The sequence below is a fragment of the Cyprinus carpio genome, chromosome B3 (assembly GCF_018340385.1).
Source record: "Cyprinus carpio isolate SPL01 chromosome B3, ASM1834038v1, whole genome shotgun sequence".
Taxonomy (NCBI): domain Eukaryota; kingdom Metazoa; phylum Chordata; class Actinopteri; order Cypriniformes; family Cyprinidae; genus Cyprinus; species Cyprinus carpio.
Window position 1 is genome coordinate 37414715 of NC_056599.1, and position 22114 is coordinate 37436828.

The following is a 22114-nucleotide window of genomic DNA, read 5'->3' on the forward strand; positions in this document are numbered from 1 at the left end:
AAGAGATGTAGTGAAATATGAAATCTAAACATAATGGATGTAGCTGAAGAGTGAAATTCTGTTTAGAGTAAATATAAAAAGTAAATCAATTATCTGTAAAGTAAATCTGTAAGTAAATTAAGGTATCTTTCACTACAAATAATGTGTATTTTAAATGTAGTTAGTAAGCTAATTAATTTAAAAAAAAATTCCAGTACAAAAATACTGAACACTTAAATGACTGTGAGAAATTAGAAGGTAATGTTAAATATATATATATATATATATATATATATATAACAGATTTACAAAAAACTTTTTATGACGAACAAAAATGTGCTCTTTTTGAGGCTGTAGTTTGAAATAAACATCTGAATTAGGCAATATGCAGTAAGTTCTGTGTAGCATTAACTTGTATGTGCCACATCCTTTGACTGAAGATTGACTACATGTTAATGATTTACATTTACATGAACTCTTTTATTGTTAGGTTAAGTTTATCATTTTGATCTTTACTGTGTTCCTTTCAAGAATTTTGTATCCGTATCAAAAGCATTTCACTGTATCATATTATCAGTGGGCACTAGATGGAGCTACTTTATTTCAAACCTCCCTGAGGGCATTTGATCAACTCCAAAAAATCACTCTTTCACAGAAGCAAACTGATGGATACATGAAAAACTCATCCCATCTTAATCTTATCATTTTAACCTTTAAAATAATAAATGTATGCCTATATGTTGTGATGTGTTCAGCAGATTTTAATAAAATATAATCTTAACAATCCCAATTCTCCAAATACTGCATTCATGAATTGTGTCATTGGCACAAGTATTCAGTCCCTGTGATGCAGACATTTTTTTAGGAGCAATGAAATGTGGATCAGTTAATCAGAAGGCAAAATCTTAGCGTCCAAACATTTAAATTTAAATATTTATCTATTTAAAATAAATAGATTTGTGAGAGTTTTAAAAGACAACATATAATATAATATAATATAATATAATATAATATAATATAAATAATATAATATAATATAATATAATATAATATAATATAATATAATATAAAATAATATAATATAATATAGGCAATATATTGGGGAGTAGTTATATCTAATGGTATTACTTAATTTAATTACAAAATAAATGTAACTGTAATCAGAAAAAAACTGTAATTAAATTACAGTTACCTATGAAAATTTTAAAGATAACAAAGGGGGTTACGTCTGAATATTTCCACACACACCCACAGATTAAAATATGAGGAACCAATGTTTTTGGCTTTTAGGACACAGAATAGGGCACATGCTTGTTTGGTTACTATTTTATTTTCTATTTGGGTATATGTGTATGCTTTAATTTTTATTTATTTTTTTTTAAAGGTTTTTAAGAAGCTGTTAGGTGCCAGTGTTTCCTGTCACAGATATGAAAAGATTTGATTTAAAAAACAGTATCATAGCTATTAAATTATTTCTTGTAATGATTTTAAATCTGTATTCATCCTCAGAACGAGCTCAAAGTGAAAAGAGGTGCTAAAGTCTGATTTTGAGGTGGCTGTGTTTTGACAGTTAACCCTGCCATGTTTCAAAATGATTATCAGTTGAAGACATTTGTTAGAAATGTTTAGAAAAGTAATCAAATGTAATCATTTAAATTACTTTAATAAAGTAATTGAAATAGTTTTGTACTTATTACATTTTAAATAGGGTAACTTGTTATCTTGTAATAGGGTAACTTGTATTACATTTCCAACGTAACCTTCCCAACACTGATATAATATAATATAATATAATATAATATAATATAATATAATATAATATAATATAATATAATATAATATAATATAATATAATACAATATAATAAATACAGAATTAATCCAGAAGGGGTCGCTTTTGTGCTGCAGGTTCGTCCAGCTCACCAAAACAAACACACGCCCTTGCAGCAGACATTTTAATCCATCCAAGAGCGAGTGAACTTAGAAGTGAATCATCATCTCTCTCGGATCGGGGTTTGATTGCTGCAGTCTGACGCGTCTGTATATTGGTTATTTTCGCTCTGCTTCCCTGATGTGCTGCTGTCACTGGATTATAAACACAGACATGATCACATCTACGGACGGGATCGATTGTGGACGCACACGTGAATATATAACGTGCTGGATGAGATTCTGCGTGTAGTTTCGGCGAGATAATGAAGATGTGTAATGGTAAGATTGCGCTCACGCCCATTATCATCATCATCGTCATCATCATCATATCTGTGTGTCGTTGCTATAAACCGCATCACTGTCTCAAGACAGACGAGTATCATAGCAACCGCAAATCTTCTGTCAGTGATGTCCGGAGTCTTTCATCATCCGTGGACGCTTTATAATGTATTTTAATTCCTGGTGCTGTGTCATGAGATTGAGATGCTGTTGATAGTTGACTGACAGCTGTTAAATGAGTTACGAAGAGGTGATGGCATCAGAAGGTAATATCATGGTATTGGATGATTGTCATATTCATTTATTACATGCCACTTAAAAACACTAGGAAGAACAGTAGGTACCCTGCTGTTACCATGTTATTTGTGCTTAAACCGTGGTATTATTAGCATGTTACATGTCTACAATGTTTGATCATCATGGTACCATGTTCCAAGCCACGATACTACTTTTTTTTTTTGTTGTTGTTGTTTTTTGGATTTCGTTTAGATCCATTATTTGTTTAATACTGCCATTTTCATCAAGAAACATATATTGCATTTTAGATGATTAGATTATGGAGTGACCTGTATGGTAACTATACTTGCCGTAGTAACCATAGTTTTCAAATTACCATAGAATCCACAGTGATTGTTACAGTAAAATTGGGTTAACTTGCTCTTAGCCACCTGTTATCATCAAAAACAGCAGTGAAATTAATGACAGAGAGTGTTTGTGAGTTTTTTACATAATATCCGAAGCAATACGCAGATTTCTCACAATCTTTTAGCATAAGGCCTAAGTGATTGATACATTGTGTCTGTTTTGTGTGTGTAGACCTTAGAGAATGTGTTTGCGTCAGTTGTGTTGGATACATTTTCTAGGATTGTAATTCTTAGTGCTCTAAAAATAGTAAAGATCTTGTTTGCATTGCAAACACAGATACAAGGCCAGGGTGATTGGTGATATACTAAATACCTGCTTTCTATGTTTCAAACAATGCAAAGCATTCAATGCCAAGATACGCTTAGTTAAGTTTTAGATAATTTATATGCGTTGATTTTTCTATATGTCATATTCAGCTACTGTTGTTGATTTTGCCATTGCTGATGGAGTATCAAGAACCGTTTTGAACTATAAAATATGTAGCATGAGGTGTGTTTGTGTGGAGACATGATATTGTCTGTGATCTTCAGTAACGATGATATAAACTGTAATGTAGTGTTGTGTGTCTGTGCCTGCTTCTGAAGTGTGATCCATGATGCCATGCTAAGACACTTAATTATATAATAAGAGACTAAATGTGGTCGTGGTCTCAACGTAAGTGCTAAAATTGTGTTTCTGGATTTGTATTGATTCCAGTCATCTTTAGGGAGTTGATCCACTAACTTGCTCTTGTCTTCACATTCATGATATTCAGCTCTGAAGTGCTTTCACACGATACATGAGTGTCAGACAGATTTGTGTTTCACTCTCATCATTCATACATGGTCTCTTAACCTGGCGATCACAGAAGCAACATAATTTTTATGAGAAGTACAGCGAATAAGAAAAATCTGTGGTGACGGCAGTCTCAGTCTCCACTGGGCTAGAGTAAAATAATAACGGGATTACAAAATATATTGCAAGATATGTATACTGCCTTGAAAAATAACTCCCACTCGACCATTAGCTGTTCACTCTTCCCCCTCACACAAGGGCATGCTCTTCTCATAAAAGGTGAAGGGTTGCCAGACATAACTAAAAACCAACCTGATTTAATGAACAAAGGCTACATTCACACGGTCAGTTTTTGGGATTGACAACCACATTTTCTTTACAGGTGTGAGTCTCAAAATGCCCCGTTCACACAGCAGCTTACAGTTGTGTTTAGAATACTGTCTGTATGAACGTGCAACAAGGGTCAAGCCCGTATTCCTTACCAGTTACCATAGCGACAGTGACCAAAGTAAAATCAAAGATGGTGACGTGCATAAAACTGAAAGTTTTATCACTTTATGACATGACAAGAGTCCAATCGAGCTGCAAGTTCTTTCGTCAAATCTTCATTAACCCACAGCCGCTTCTAAATTTGGGTGGAAAGCAGAGGATTTGAATCGCGCACAGAACACAAAACTGACGGGATCTAAAACGTTCAGATGACATGTTGTCCAGTCCTGTTCTTTCACACAGCGCGTGTTCTGAGAATGCGGTTGTGAGTCCTGAAAATTTACGGGTGTGAGTTCGGTTAAAGAATGCGGTTGTCACGCCCGTAAATACCTGAACAGTGTGTGAACGTAACCGTATTAAGGACCCAAAAACAGAACTGACAACCGTATTCAGCTGCTGTGTGAACATGGCCAAACTGACCCCAGTTATTTTGTTTTGTGTTAGAGGAAATGTTTTCAAAACATGTGAAACAACATAATAAGCAGCAGCCAAACAAAAATATATCAGACTACATTGGCACTACAGTTTCAAATGATAAAGGGGCACTAAGTTTTAAACTTTTTAAATCTTCTATGTGCTTTGTTTGATTTTGATAAAATTCTGCTCTGTGTTTGGTCATGTGGCCTGATCACAAAGATGTGGCTATTGTGGGTCACATTCATAGCGCCACCAGCTGGCAACAGGAAGTGTGGCACTTTAAAAAGACTGAGATAATCCTCTTGGATTTACCTGCTTAAATTGCATGTGCCCAGTGTGCACTGTTTTCCTGGAGAGAGCTGGGTAGCAATCGCTGCTTGCACCAATAATGTTTTTTTGGAAGTTTACAGTCCATAGTTACTGTGTATTTTTAACTCTATGGAAAGGAGCATTGTGACAGTTCTGTTAAAATGTACACATGGTATAAATGTTTACAGATTTTTTATTTTTGTTGAACTGCTTTTTTTTAAATGAGCATATGTTACTGATAGAGTAGATGGCATACTGCTGATTTTACTGTGTACACGTTTGAGGTTTTGTGTGTTGAAAACAGAAGCTCATGAATTGCCTCAGTTGTGTTCCTGTTCCTGTTCATTTTAGTTTGCCTTTGTCTTATTACAGTGACAGAGTGATTTATGACAAAATTGCTGTAATGGAGAAACTAATGAGGACGTGATCTAACACAGGAAACTGAGGACAGAGAGCGACTCTGTGATATAAAGCATATCAATATTTGAATGCTCTTCATGTGTGTGAAAGAGAGTGAGCCTTGTGTGTGTTAATGCGGTGTTCAGTTAAAGAAAATCCCAGGTCACATGTAGTGATAAAATAACACTCAATATAGTGCATTGCATTCAAGTCTGAGGGGAAAGACATTCTGTAAGATATGTAAGCAGAAATGTGAAGCTCATATTTTTGCTTATATTCATTTTTCTGTGTGTATTTTGAGCTGTCTAAATTAAAGGCTTTAGTGGTAGAACTAGTGCTCTAGGTGGAGGCTGTTTGTTCTGTGTAAACAGTGATTCACGGATACTGTAGTCACGTCATGTTTCTTTCTGGAAACACTTACATTATCAGAGCATGAGTGAGCAAAACTAACCAGCTGGTCATTACATGAGTTGAAATACTGGATATAACTGTAGATAACAGGGTTTATGTGTGATATTATCACATTAAAATTATGTTAACAGGTGTTATGCTTAAGTGTTAGGGTTATACTTTTAACACAGTGTTATAATTGCGTATTTGTTTATTTACCATCCATTGTAAGTGTTTTTCCATAAACACGATTCTTGGTTCATGTGGCTGTACATGAATCAGGCTCCTTTTAACTAACTGTTAAGGAGTGTTTAAACAAATTTTATAGCAGGTTAGCATGGGATCAGTCTGTGGTTAATTCCTCTTAACCCATGGCCTCATGGGGTTCATCAGGTCTCTAGACATGTACACTTAATGAGCTCATTATATAGAGCAGAGCCTGTGGGACACTGAACTAAATCATCTCTGTATCCATAGTTACTGCTGCTTTTTCCCATCCTCAATTCATAAATAACAAATATTCATTGTCATTCAGATCAGAGAGTTGTTTTTAGTTTTGCAGTATATTTGCACAGTTCTTGTTTAAGTCAAGACATGAATGAAGCTGAACAGTATTATCATGCATCATTATGAAATAAAGTCAAGAAAAAGTCATAAAAATTTGTCAAGTGTGTTAAACTAATTCAAAGATTCTTTTCCTAGTAATACATATATACACAAGAAGTAGTAAAATCAAAATTGATATTCTTTTCTGTATAAATAAATATTCCAGGCCTTTTATTGTGCATATTAGTCTAGAGAAAATGAAATATATTTGTCATATAATCTTTCATCAGAATATAATAATATTCTCTGCCTCTGAAACAACTTTTCTGTTCTGGAACTGTAGACACAGTGTTAGCATACTTTCAGCTGTTGCTTAATCAGGCAAACTGACTTTTTTGAGGTCAAACGTACTTTCCAGTCAATGTCACATGACCTTTTCCCATAATATGTAGACACTGTTTAGCCTATTTTAAGGAGCATTTTCCTCTTGTAACATTATTTTCATGACAACTATTTTTTTCATAAAACTTTTCAGTACTATTACTAAACTCACTTTCATTGTCATTAGAGCATTTACAAGTAAATGATGTGTGAAAATCTTTGGTGTGTGGTCCAGTCATCGCAGCTGTACAAATAACAATAAGCTTAAATACACTTAACACAATACAATATACAGAGGAACAATATATAATACAATAAAAACAAACCAAACTGACAGCAGAATCAAACAGTATACTATACTGTTAGTATATATATACATACATACATATATATATATATATATATATATATATATATATATATATATATATATATATATATATGATATGCATTGGTCAAAGATGAAAAGGAGTTTTCAAGCATCAAAACAATAAAAGTTTAATTAATATGTTGTTTCATTTTTACATGAATTTATATGCTATGCTGAATGATGATGGAACATTATTTCACCTATTTTAGCTTACTTTGTATGTATATAAAAATCACATTTATTGTAAATTTAATGTGATGCGGTCATCAAAATGGGACGTCTTCATAATACACATTATACAAAGACAATTCAACAAAGAACTTAAAAACTTAAAAAAACGAAATAACTCATCAGTATGCAAAAAATACAAAGATACAAGTGAACTAATAAAAAAATATAAATAAATAAATGAATAAATAAATACCACAGCCAACCTAATAGGACTTAAAATATGCTTCATTAAGGTTTTGTCAATTATATAATTCATATTGTTATATAATTCAGTTACTATCGGTAACTTTTCCTGTCTTGACCGAAACCTTCACTGTGTTCATGGCTTTTACCTTACTGAGGGAAGCGGTGGGGGTTTGGCTTTATGGACTAAACTCATTTGCCTTTAGGCCAGAGGACCGGTAGTGTTTGCAGATTTGAGACTGAAAATTTGAGTATATACTGTGCGGTGTCCTCAAAAATGCAAAGTATGTGGTTTTGTCTATAGCACATTGTTTTTGGGTACTTACTTTTGGGTAAGGTGTATATGTGTTTTTGTGCCTATTGTGTGTATGTATTTCTGACACTGTGAAGCAGAGCAGGTGTGTTTTATTACATAATACAATCAGTTATATCAGAGCTAAAGTGGGCAGAAAGCGCTGCTGCACCTGGCCTGCCGCTCTGCATCTGTCTCGCTCTCTGTTTCTGTTCTGCTCTGCTCAGAATAGTCATCTGATTATGTTCACACTTCAAATCCATTTACAGGCCTTTAGATCCCTGCATTTTGTGTTTGTCTGTGTCATATTTTGTGTGATTTCATAGCAGTGATGTGTCTTTGTGCTAGTTCTGATAGCAGAGCAGTTAACCTCTAGCCAAACTCTGCTGATACAAGCCCTTATTTTAGACATTTCTGAGAACCTAACCCAACCCCACCCAAGCAATGACAAATATTCCAAGTCTTCCAAAGACAAACTATGGTTTTGTGTGAGGAACAGACCCAAAGTGATTATTGTTCCATCTGCTGTAATGCTCAAATCACAATCACATTAGGTTTGTTGGACTTTGCCTGGATTTAAGCGATTGGTCAGATTTGCTGCTTGGAAACACAAGAATGTCTGAGTTATGTGGTAAACAGTCTCGTTGGCAGTAACAATGAACATAAAAATGTTTGGAAATGGCCTTTCTGAATGGGCTTGTTGGGGCATTGCACAGCTAATGAGGCTAAAGTCAATGTCGTTGTATTCACACAGACCAGAGTAATGTCGTCATACCCAAAACCGTGTGACCCAGCCTGAACCTTAAACACTCACTCTCTGTATAATTCATAACTGTGCCTTTATTATGCACAATACAGTAAGATGATTGTTCTCCTGTTCTGTTGTTGCAGGAGAATCCAAAGTATAAGCTGTAAAGGCACCACACCTTTTCTGGAAAGGGGGCAGAGGCAGTAGCTCATTTGCATTTAAAGAGACAAACATCAAAATAGCTTGTTTTTTACTTATCTGCAGCCACATCTTTGGTTGTCAATTTATCCACGTGAATTGTAAATCTAAATACTTTTTTGTTTACCCATCTTTATTTGTTTATTAGTAGCATGTTATGAAACTATTGAAAAGGTTCCGTAAGTGCTTTTTCTCACATGTTCTTGAACAAGTCCGCTAAAATGGTTAAAAGTAGTTGTTTCTTTGAAATTGTTTTTGATGTAACCAGCTCTCAAAGTAACACGTACCTCTGTTGGGTAATTTTATAATAATTGTGCTACTCGATCATGCTGATATCTTGCGGACCAAAAACTGAAATCCAATCTCTTTCCAGGAATATTGGATCCAGTTTCCTTAACAAAAACACATCTGAACATACCCATTTTGTCCGGTATCCAAAACGTACAGCAGATTTTTGTCTGTTCCCTAAAACCAGTTAGCAAAACTACATTTTGTCTGGTTCCAAAAACGAAAAGTCTTCAGCCTGAGAGGTTTAAAACAAGCCGTGAAAAAGCAGGAAGCAGTTGACAAAGTCCTAATAAAAAATGAACAGTGTTGAGTAATCTTAGTTGCATATGTTTCAGTGATTACTTCATCCCTACTTTGTCAGGATTTTTTTTTTCTCTACTGGACTTCGTCCTGTAGTCAGTCTAAGCAGCACAAATCAGTCAGTATACTTGCTAATTCATGACATATCAAATACTGTTTCCAGGTCCAAGCATCTAGTCAATTTAAAGTCAGATTGCACTCTTTATACCTGTCTATGAGCACTATTTATTTAGAGCACACTTTTGTGTATACCTTTAAGCTATGCTTATCTAGATTAGAAAAAGTTTAGGATCATATATTTTTTGAGGAATACTAGCACACACTATTAGAACCAATTGTTGTTTGCTTTTTGGGATGTTTTTTGATTTGCTTTTGATATCAGACTTAACCGGCTAAACATATGGATAAATATGTTTATGTCTTTTATATTTTAGGTGTTTTATGTGTTGTCTGTGTTACATGTATGAAGCAGGTTATGTTAGCCACCTGTCAGTTTTTCTATATTTACATTATTATTTATATCAGGTTACTCTAGTTCTCGCTTTCATTTCTCCTTCAGTATCACTTCTGTTATCCAGGAAATTCAAATACTTTTTAAAGTTTTCTCTTCAGATCAATCTTAAGAAAAAAGTTAAGAACATTCTAAAGAAATGTTTTGAGGAATAAAAATGTTTCTTCCCTTCATTCTGAAGTTAGCAAATAAAAAGAAAATAGTAGTAAGAGGAATTTTATTCTTATGTTTTGTGAATCTGGCCTCCTTCGGCGGTCAGACGTGTGATTTACGGATTGATTGAGCTTGAGTTTACATTATGAAGATTGCTTTCAAAATCCCTCACACTTTCATCCTAGGAAACACCAAGAGAAAAAAGGGGCTGGGAGTTTGTGATTAAAATCAGGGTGTTCCCTCTGTAGGGCATAGAAAATTAATAAGACCCCAGTCTATTTCTAGGATAACAATGATATAATAATAATGATAGTGATAACATGATAATTACCTCAGTCACATGTCATCACCGTTCTAGCAAAAATTAGTGCCATTATATAGGTTCTGAACATCTACAGCTACTTGGTTTGAGTCTTTGAGGATGTGGTCTTGACTATTCATTTAGTTCTAACTGGATAGCAAGAAAATCACATCAGTCCCATCAATCCAACAAAATACCTTTTGTGCCAGAAACAAGAAATCTACAAACAATACCCGAAAATATTCAAAAACACTTTAACATAAGGAAAAATTTCTCAGTAACACTTTAGTTTAGGGACAAATTCTCACTATTAACAAGTTGATATTAACATATTGGCTTTTTATTAGTACTTATAAAGCACATATTCTGCATGATCATATATAATTCAACATACACACAAAGCAAACAACATCACCAACCATACCATCATTTTTTTTTCCTCATCTCAAGAAATATCTGCGTCCACACGAAACCACAAAACTGACAAAAAAACGATGTAGTATACATGCCAGACCAGCATATGGCACTGTAATTCTGCCACAGAGATACACTAAAAACGGAGAAAAAGACTTGGACTATGCGCATAAACCTTGGGACATGGAAAAATACATTTATTAATCTGTGTTAATGTTAGTTAATAAAAAGACAATCGTTCAGTGTTTTTTCATGTTTTTGTTGCTGTTACGTGACGTAGCGGTGTCTGACTAGGGCAAGACGTGGGCTGATGACGTCATCATTTCAGAAAATATACGGAGTCACTGTCCAGACGAAAACGCAAGGGCAGCGTTTTAATACATATCCACCCACTTACCCACCCTTCAAAAAAAAACTATCTCACTCACCCAAAAAAAACACCGGATCTGTGTGGACGAAATGTCTTTACGAAACAAAATGTATGCATATACAGGGCCTTAGTTTCCTTAATCCTACCACATACCTAAACTTAACAACTACCATACTAACTATTAATAAGAAGCAAGTAAGAGTTTATTGAGGCAAAAGTCACAGTTAATAGTTAATTAATAGTAAAAAATTTGTCCCCAAACTAAAGTGTGTCATTTTTATCATATTTAAGTCAGTCTTGGTTCACATTATAGCTGTGTGTCCTGTTTCACATTTCCAAAGAGGCGATATTTCACCTGTTAAAACTGCTGTGTGTTCATAATGTTTGGATAACATTTTAACCGTATCTACTCTGTTTTCCACACATGGTTTCATTCCATTTCATCCTTGGGTTTCTTCCTGTCAGTGTTGGCATATGTTGGCATGACAACGATCCACCTCATAGATGGCAGATGCATGTCAGGAGCTGAATCTTTTTGTTCAGGAGAAATGGTGCACTCTTTATTACCTGTGATAATAGTGCGATTGTTTCGTCTCACTGCTTGTCTGATGGAGGACATGCTGTTTTCATTTCCTGAACAGGTGGCTTTATGTGGGTTCACAGGAAATGAATAAGTGATAAGCAGAAAATATTGAAATCAGTAACAGTAATATTAGATTCCCAAACACCCGAGTGCCTGAGTGCCATGGCAGCTGATTTAGCTTATTTGCTTTCATTGTCAAAATTATTCATTGTCATCTTATTTACTCATTTATTATATTTTTTAAATGCTGTATATAGAATTATATGCTGTCTTTAAATGTGTTTGGATCTGATAATGTTATTTGCTTTTATGTGTTCCAATTACTCGATAAACAATGATAACAATATAATTTTCTGCTTATGTGCTTCTCCCCAAATGATGTCTGAAGATCATTTTGTCATTGTGTTTGTTTTAAAAGGGTCATGAACTGAGAAAAATAAAATTCCCTTGATCTTTATTTAACACGTAAGAGGTCAATGTACTATAAAAAACATCCTGTAAGTTTCAGAACTCAAAACTTTCTTGTTAGTCTAAAAACAGCTTATATTGAAGCCAGTCTGCCAAAGCGACAGCTTTTGGACAGGGCTGGTCCGAATACCATTTTTTGAGCTTCGAAGCTTCGGTAGTAATCAACACCGAAAATTCAAAGCTTCGGAGGGAAGGTGCTGAACAAATTCTTCTCTCTTACACCGTGTTTACACCGGACGCAAGCGGCACGACATAATAAAATAGAAACTATCATGCTGTCTACACTGGATGCGGCGCAGCGTGGTGCGACAAATTCCCGACAGTAAACTGCTGCTATGTTCTATTAATGACGTACTGACACAAATTTCAAATGATTTTCAATGGTCGCTTTGTTGCGTTCAGTGTAGACAGACTTAAGCTGTTGCAGCGCAGCGCGACACAACAACTGTCGCGTCCGGTGTAGACACGGTGTAATAAAGGCAGGAATCTCTGTGTGTCTGTCTTTTTGCATTTTTATTATATTGAGAACCGTTCATCCAATTGACTTCATGCCAAAACAAAAATACAAACAAGGCACAATTCCGCGCAGGCAGGATCCAACATTAAAGGGATGCTCCACCCCAAAATTAAAATTTTGTCATTAATCACTTACCCCCATGTTGTTCCAAAGCGTTCCTTTCCGTACCACGTCCCCACATCACACACAGGCCTAATACTACCCGCTTCCTAACAGTCTCCAATACCTAACATCCATCCCAAAAGTTAATTCAACTCATAAAAACTGTATGTTGCTCAAAATCAAAATATATTGTGACCAGCGGGGAAAAAAAATAAAAAGATTTACCCAGTCATGTAAAAATAACACATTGCAAAGCTGTAACAACAATACTATGATAATTTTGCTTAAGATTATCATACCGTCAAAATCTCATACCGGCCCATTCCTACTTGAGACTGTCCCATAGACTGCCAAGTAAAATACACTGTCAAGATCCATAAAAGTATGAAAAGCATCGTCAGAATAGTCCATCTACCCTCCGGGTTCAACCGTAACGTTATAAATCGACGACAAAACTTTTTGTACGTGGATAAAAAAAAGAACGACTTTATTCAACAAATTGTCTCCTCTGTGTCAATCCACATCAACGTACTGTAGGTTGACAAATTTTTGCTGAATCTGAGCAGTAGGCAGGCAGCTTACACTCTTATAAGTCAGCCGCGCCACAAGGTTGTGCCGTTTTCTTTCAAATCAAACCGTAAATATATATACGTAGAAAACGTATGCTTGTGTCATGGCTGACACAGAAGAGCGTATGCTGCCTGTGTACAGCTCAGAGTTGCCAAGATGGTCTATGCTGATGTGGAGTGACACAGAGGAGAAAAATTGTTGGGTGAAGTTGTTATTTTTGTTTTATTCGCGTACAAAAAGTATTGTCGTCACTTCATAACGTTATGGTTGAACCACTGATGGCAGATGGACTATTCTGATGATGCTTTTCATACTTTTCTGGACCTTGACAGTGTAACTTACTTGGCAGTCTATGGGACAGTCACAAGCCTCCCAGTTTTCATCCAAAATATATTACATTATGTTCTGAAGATGAACAAAGCTTTTACGGGTTTGGAACGACATGGGGGTAAGTGATTAATGACAAAATTTTCATTTTGGGGTAGAGTATCCCTTTAATGTCGCAACAAGTGTGAGTAACAGTTTTTAATTCATGGTCACTATTGCTTTGTCTGTCAATATAGATTGTTTGATGCATATTAAGTTATTAATGTGGTTTTGACCTAAATCACAGCACTATTTAGCCAATCATAGCAGTGGGCGTTTACGTAAATATAAAGGCAGTTCATGACCCCTTTAAGGGATCCATGCACTAGTTGAATGAATACATAAATAGCTAAGAATAGATTTTTGCAACAGATAACAGTCAGCCATTGATGTTCTGGTTAGCAAGTGCACATAGATTTATTAAGACAATTTAAAGCCAAAAAAACTTTTTTTTGTTTCTTTCTTTCTTTCTTTCTTTCGTATTCATTATGCATCTTTTTTTCTCTAGAACTCTGTTTCTTCTGTTCTGTGGCATCTTGCTGATATATATTCCGTTCACATATTGTATGAACAGTGTGTGTTCTGTATTAAGATGTATCTATTTTTGATCTGCTCTGTTTGGAGATTGAACGCTCCCTGCAGATCTCAGATATTTTCAGCCCCTTCACAAGCACCTCCTGTGACCTGTGGGCTGAATATGGCCATCTCCCACTGTGCTGCATCCTGTTCTTCACTCTGCAGTGTACAGACTACATTAGTGCTTCCTGACTGCTCCATTAGACAGTCTGAGGAACCCCCTCACACACAGTAACAGTGGGAAGCTCTACCGGGCCGGTGGGCTCCCATGAGGAGTCTCATCGTGCACTGCACGCACCAGTAATTTCATTTATTATGGCATCGTGTCCTGACCAGACTGATAAGAATTTCACAGCAGAATATTTACTGGAGGTGCTGAAATAGTATGGTGTGACTGAAGCTTCTCTAGCCAATGGATTAAAGTCAGCTTTATCTACAATTTACTGTTTTTAGTACACTTTCCTAGTGTAATTGTGCAAAATTGTTTGCTGTTTGCCATACTTTCCTGAGCAGGCTCATAGTTAATAAAAAGTTAAATATATGTTTAGGCTGTTATGGATAATGTCAACTTTCAATATCTTAAATTGAATGGCAATATTTTAATAAAGATTTCAACAATAACAGCAAATAATGATAGTTATGAAGTGAAATGTTACCAGTGTGATACGTGGAGAAGCTCTGGAGGATGAACTTGACCATTAACCTCCAATTTCCTGTCAGAAATCCTCCTCTCAAGTGGTTGGCAGTATGCTCTGCAAACTCACATTCAGCACTGACTCCATTCTAATATGCACTTACCACCATCCAGTCAGATCCTGATAAATAAAATCAAGTTCAGCCCTACATTATTTCATTGCTGAATATCTTGTTTCACATAGAAATGCATCACAGATGTTAAATGGATTGAGTTGAATGCTGTATATCATGTTGCCTTTAAGTGCATGAATCTCAGATTTCTTTGGGTGGAGTTGTTTTTTTGTTTTTACAGTTCTGAACTTTAAAGACAATATCCAATTAGGAGCCATTCTCTTTTCTTCTGGAATAGAATATTCTCTAATCTGTCATTCCAAGTCATGCGGACACAGAATTTTCTCCTTATTCCGATCATTTTCTATCCTTGAACTGTTTTTGCCTTACGTTGTTTTGCCGTGTTAGATCTAATTTAATCAGTGTTATCTAATTAAGCGAAATTACTCCATTCATCTGATATTATGCAAAATTTAGATAATCTCTTTAATTTTAGAGGAGTTGAAAGATAGGCCCAACACTCGACTGTCTGTAGTAAGAAAGAGTCAATTTATATTTTTTATGCAAAAATCTGCTCACCATCTGTATTTGTCATTTAATTGACTTCATGTACTTATTTGGGTAATGACGACAGTCCAATTCAGGGACCAATTCTCATTATTAACTAGTTGCTTATTAGCATGCATATTATTACCATATTGGCTGTTTATTAGTACTTATAAAGCACATATTCTGCATGACCAGATTCTACATCTCTAATCCTACGCAACATCTAAACTTAACTACCTTATTGATAAGCAGCAGATTAGGAGTTTATTGAGACAAAAGTCATCATTAATGGTTTTTTAATAGCTAGAACCTAAAATTAAAATAAAGTTACACCAAATCTAAATATAAGAGTTTTAACTACTCTGCCATATGTATGTCTCTGAATATTCAGCATATAATAAATATATTATATATATATATCAGCTTATTTTAATCAGTGGTGTATAAGATTGTTTATAAATAGTATTATACATTAGAAGCTTGTATTTAAATGTATCCTGTAATTTAGAAAAAAAAAAGAGTGTGGATAGATAAAACAGCAGTCCATGCTTAGCTCATGAAATTAAATGTAACAAATCACGTAAAAAATTTGCATCCGAAAATGAAACAGCATTTTATCAAACTTAGAATTGCTGAGATAGTGATCAAACTACTTTTTCATTTCCTGAATCTATGTTCCAACATAGAAGTATCCTTTTTATTTTATTCTCAGAAAATGAAGTAGTAAAATCATCCAGTAGTGTCAGTTTTTTGCTGCATCCAGTAAAGTTCTGCTCCATCATGTCAGTGTTTATAATGGTGAGTCTTTCTTGTGTCTGGCTGCACTGTTCTGATGTTTCCTGAGATTGGCACTGGACGTTCACATTAATTGAATGCGAGTGCTGAATCTATGCCAGTACTGCAAATCAGCACTGTAATGCTGTGATAGAGTCTTCTCTCTCTCTCTCTCTCTCTCTCTCTCTCTCTCTCTCTCTCTCTCTCTCTCTCTCTCTCTCTGTGCGTGTGTGTGTGTGTGTATGTCTAGCTCTCTCTCAGTGAATTGTCTACAAGACAAGATCTTTTTTCACATCATTCTTTCATTCATGTCAAGCAAATGAAAGAATCCTTCACTAAACACTGTTGTTTTAAAATGTGCTTTGCCATCTGTCAGTAAATTGTACTTTTAAATCTGGAAAACTTTTAAAAAATGTAAAACTAAAATGGATCCCGCTTTGACTTTGATTGACTGTGCAAAGTTCAAAGCCGTTGCAAAGACAAACACACACCTTTCACCTCATTACATCAGTATTATGGCAGCACTGTCCATGTGTTGCTTGGCGAGAAACTAACCTATCAGAAACCTGTAAGATTAATGCTGCAAAACAATTTTCATTTTTTTCAATCAGTTTTAAAACCAGGTTACATAAAACAGCTCAAAACTTCTTAAAATGAACAGCATAGTTTACTGAAAAGACAAAAGCATTATATGGCATAAATGCCAAGAAAAAGAAAATCTAGCATTTTGCACCATAATTAGCATTTTTTTTTTTTTTTATGATTAAGAAAATGTTTTTTGCTGTGTGTATATATAGCACATACCTAAAGCCATACACATTGTAGTGCACACTATAAATTATGTTATTCATAATATTACATAAAACATGATTAAATCGAAAACAGACTCTTTAATACTGTTTTATACACGACTCGGGCTTAAAGGCCAAAGTACAAGTTTGTCCTTGTTTGCTCCGTCTTGTGAACAGTGCATGTGACATACTTTTCGTCATAAGCACAGTCAGCTGACCACATGGACTTTGAGTGTTTTGAGTGCTCAGAAGGTCTACTAGGTAGTGTGCACAACAAACACGTCCATTGAAGCTCACAGTCAATGGAGTATACAGTACTTTGAATGGCTTGCACACTCAACTGTGCGCTAGACGGAGCGGAGTGAGAAATGAAGTATAACCAGACCTTAAATGCTCAATTTTAAGTAAGTTTCATTAACTGCACTAGTGTCATTTCCTCATGTACCCACAGCTACACATTAACTACACAACAGCTTTGACAAACTAAGTGTAAATCATGTGATTTTAATTTTTTCCAATTCAATAAATTTCACTACTACAATATTTAGTAGAATGTATTCAGTAGTAATCAGTGTGTAATTTCACTGACATTCTGTTCTTTTATTGCCCACCCTACGTATATGTTAAAATAATCAGAATTCCTTTACAAATACAGTAAGTTAGTAAGATATTATTCATGAACTGTAGGGGATATTTTTACCAACTGTGATCCTAATGGGATACAATTTTGGTTCAAAATGTTTACTTTGTCAGTTGTTAAAAGCAGTGTTTTGTGTTTTTTGTACAGTATACTAATACAATTTTCTCAGGAAATTCAAACAAAACCTTTTGGCTCTCTTTGATGACAATTTTCTCAGGAACTCGCCGAATAAATACTTAATATACTAATGGACTAATAGATCAGATGCAACAGAACGACTAATAATACTACACACCAGATTAAAAGAAAAAAAATAATATTTTTAATAATTACATTTACCTCAGCCAAGTAATAATTAACAACAGATCCCTAATTCACTATAATAAAAAAGTCATCGGTGTCCACAGCTCGTTAGTTCACTAGAGGAATTAAGTCTAGACAAGAATTTTTGTCGAAAAATTTGACTATATACTCATTATATTTTACTTTACCTCTTAGTGATGTCTTAATTATTTAATATATGTTTAAATAAATCTGTTATGAAACAAGTTATGACAGCCACATGTGTAAGTTAATATATTTCAACAATAAATAGAAATGTTATAATTTAGAAGTTAATAAACTGCATCATGTGCAATTTACATTTTTTAAGTGTTGATTATTATATTATACTATTATACTGAACAAAACTATAAACGCAACACTTTTGTTTTTGCCCACATTTTTCATGAGCTGAACTCAAAGATCTAAGACTTTTTCTATGTACACAAAAGGCCTATTTCTCTCAAATATTGTTCACAAATCTGTCTAAATCTTGGTTAGTGAGGACTTCTCTTTTACCGAGAAAATCCATCCACCTCACAGGTGTGGCATATCAAGATGCTGATTAGACAGCATGATTATTGCACAGGTGTGCCTTAGGCTGGCCACAATAAAAGGCCACTCTAAAATGTGCAAAAGGGGCAAAAACAAAAGTGTTGCATTTATAATTTTGTTCAGTGTATATATACTGTATACACACATATATATATATATATATATATATATATATATATATATATATATATATATATATATATATATATATTTAGTGCTGTCATATGATTAATCGCGATTAATCGCATCCAAAATAAAAGTTTTTGTTTACATACTATATGTATGTGTACTGTGTATATTTATTATGTATATATAAATACATACACATACAGTAAATATTTTGAAAATATTTACATGTATATACATTTATATATTTATATTCTTATATTTTATATTATATATAAATATATTTAATATATAAACATAACATATTTTTCTTAAATGTATACATGCATGTGTTTGTAATTATATATACATAATAAATATACACAGCATACACGCATATAGTATGTAAACAAAAACTTTTATTTTGGATGTGATTAATCGTGATTAATCATTTGACAGCACTAATATATATATATATATATATATATAACCTTATATATATATATATATATATATATATATATATATACCTTATAGTAATGTAAAAGGGCTCCCCATAGTTTAGAGCATAAGCTGAGGCATAACCATGATCATATTTTATGCATGTTTTGCACAGCTTGTCAGTGAACAACGGATTAAATATCACATGCGATTTATCATGCAGCCCTTACCACAACCCACTAAACTTAAAACCCTACTCTTTAGACCCAGTTTATCAACTGAGGTATGTATAATTTGATATCAACAACTGGCATTTCATATTAAATTTTTTTTTTTTTTTGTAAATTAATTATTGGATGAGCATTGAGTGTCTTTCAGAAACATTCTGTGCGCTTCTAACTGTAAAATGTGATTTTAAATAAAAAGGCAATTTTGTTAAAAACCATATTTTTGATTATATATCACTAATATTTTATTAAATAGGGATGTCCTTTGATTTATTCAAAGCAAGGCCAAAAGGCACCAAATTGTTGGAAGGACTTGTAAAGAGCCTACATGGAGTTCATTTGAAATCATAAAAATTATAGCGCTGCTTCTGGCTGTGTGCCCTAGTTGAGCACTCTGTCTCTCAGTTGAGGAAACACATTCGATGTGATGTCTCATCTCTTTGCTGCCGTTGTTTTAGTGATTTACCCTTGACTGCTTTGATCAGCTTTAAATTCAGCATTCTCTTTTGCTCCCTTTCTTTTCTTGTTGTGAGAAACTTCAAACAGCTCTCGTCCCAGCAGTCACTGCCTTCAAAGACTGCCTTTATTATATATTCTTAAGGCAGATTTAGTCAGCTCAGAGAGATCATTGCTATATGTAGAAAAACAGGTTAAATTGCCAAATGTAATCAGTGGAAATATGGGATGATTAATTACTGAGGTTCTTAGATGTTGGGAGATAGACTAAATAATTCTGAAGCATTTCTTGTGTGTGGCCATCCGTGATAGCAGGACATGGTTTGGTTTAGAAGCTGCGTTAGTTATCTTAAATAAGCATTAAGCTCTCCTCCCTGTGGACCGAAGACCAGCTGTCCTTTGGGAAAACTGTTAACAGCAATTTGCCTGTCACTGTTGACTTAACAATAATCTTCTTCCCTCTTGTAGAGAGTAGAAAAGCAGAGTTTGTCTGATGCATGAATCATATGAAATGATTGAAAAAATAAAGAGTAGGATGTTCACAATGCTAAAAAGAGTTAATAGATAATACCCTGTAGTGCACAAATAATAGAAACTGTCCTTACCAGTATAAATTGATGAACATACCATACACAGTACCTGAAACAGAAAACTTTTAAAATAATGTTCTCTCTGCACTTCGGGCTCCCACACACACATTTTTCATGTCAAGGGGGAGGCTGTGACCTCAAAATTAAAGAATGATGTAAACATAACACCAGCAGGGCACTTTATTAAAGGGACAATTCACCCAAAAATTTAAATTCATCCTTATTTACTCAGCCTCAAGTTGTTCCAAACCTTTATGAGGCCCTGTTTTCACTTTGTTTCAGAAACGATCTCCATCCACATTACGCAACCGAAAATGCATGTCACATGACCATTCACGCAGGTACAGCAATGAGAATGATGTTATTGTTTATACAGTCAAGGACACACAGAGCGTATGTGGGCAGCCATGCCATCATTTTCAAAAGTATACGCTTTGGTCTGTTTATACTGAAAGGCAACCCTGGAGTTTTCAAACTAAAAAGTGGTCTGCAGCGTTTCTGAAAATCTCAGTTTTTGACGGTCAAAAACGTCAGAGTAGTGTAAACGACAGGCGTTACCGTAGCAAAAGTAATACGTTTTAAAACTAAAACGCACTAGTGTAAACATAGCCTCAGTTTCTTTCTTCAGTTGAACACAGAAGCTCTGTTTGGTGTAGCGGTCATAGCATTTTTCTTTTATATATATAAAATCAGCTTCAAGAACCAGAACTATCCATTTTATAAATGCATTTTTTTATACAGTCAGATAAGAATGTAAAAAATAAATTAATAAAGAAACTTTACTCTAAACTCTCTAAACTATCAACATGTTTAGAGTGTTTTCCCCCTTAAATGTATTTATATGGTCAGGCATTCAAACATAAATATTTTATTAACTGTACCAAAATATCTAAATACTTTATTATCTTTATGAAATAAGTTTTATCTTTATTCCTGATATCTTTATTATTTATCTGTATAATATCTTTATTTTGTTAAATTCCTTTATCTTTAAAATAACAAATATACATGAAATACACACATATTTTTATAATTTATTTTTCATCATCATCATTTTTCCAAATCCTTCAAAAGCAAACTTTAAATCTTTCTAAAACATGTTTTAGACCTAAAATTTTAACATAATAAACCTATTATTTACCATTCCACTCAAAAAAGTAATATTTTCTGTAGGCTATACTTTAAACATAAATTGAATATAAGTTGTTCATTTGTGCTACTAAAAGGAACAATTTACATATGACTGTTTAGTTGATGGTTTGAATTTCTTAATAAACAGAATAAACAATTCTGAGACAGAACAGCCCTTACATGTCACAACATTCATTTATTTTAATCAGGCTTTAGAATTACTAGTAATTTTGGTTACTTACATGTTGTGGCATTATGGTAGTGTCCATATTTCACAACTAAGAATGGTCTAACAAGGAAGTTTGGAGTTCTGAAACTTACAGTATTATTGCACAGTGACTCTTATGTGTCAATAGAGCAAGGAAAATTTTGTTTCTCAATTCATGACCACTTCAAGTGGTTTCAGATGTGTGCTGTCACGTTTGGTTTGGTTAAGTTTTGTTCTTGTTTTGACTCATGTCTTTTATTATGTCATGTCTTTTAGTTTGAAGCTTATTCATGTTCACATACCAGTCTTGTTCATTGTTTCCTGTCCCTCAAGTTTCCCTTTCCTCCCTTGATTGTGCTCAGGTGTTCCTTGTTTGTGTCATTAGTTCTATTGTGTGTGAATAGCCTACATGTTTCCTTTTGTCTGGTGTCTAGATTTGGCTTTTATGTAACCTTCTTCTTTGGTGAGTGTCTTGTTTTTGGATTTGTCAAGTTAAAGT

At 34.2% G+C, this 22114-nt stretch overlaps 1 protein-coding gene across 5 annotated transcripts in view; it reads left to right on the forward strand.

Annotated features, from left to right (window-relative positions):
* The first annotated feature begins 1992 nt into the window (after positions 1-1992).
* LOC109109164 (testis-expressed protein 2-like) overlaps positions 1993-22114 on the forward strand; it is a 36093-nt gene continuing 15971 nt past the window's right edge. For 2 of the 5 annotated variants that reach the window (XM_019122301.2, XM_019122354.2), the window contains exon 1: positions 1993-2189. The gene's annotated coding sequence lies outside the window, so the exon portion shown is untranslated. Of the gene's footprint in view, positions 2190-2270; positions 2456-17191; positions 17346-21926; positions 22079-22114 lie in introns of those variants that run through there. The other 3 variants (XM_019122315.2, XM_042720944.1, XM_019122323.2) reach the window with 3 other exon arrangements.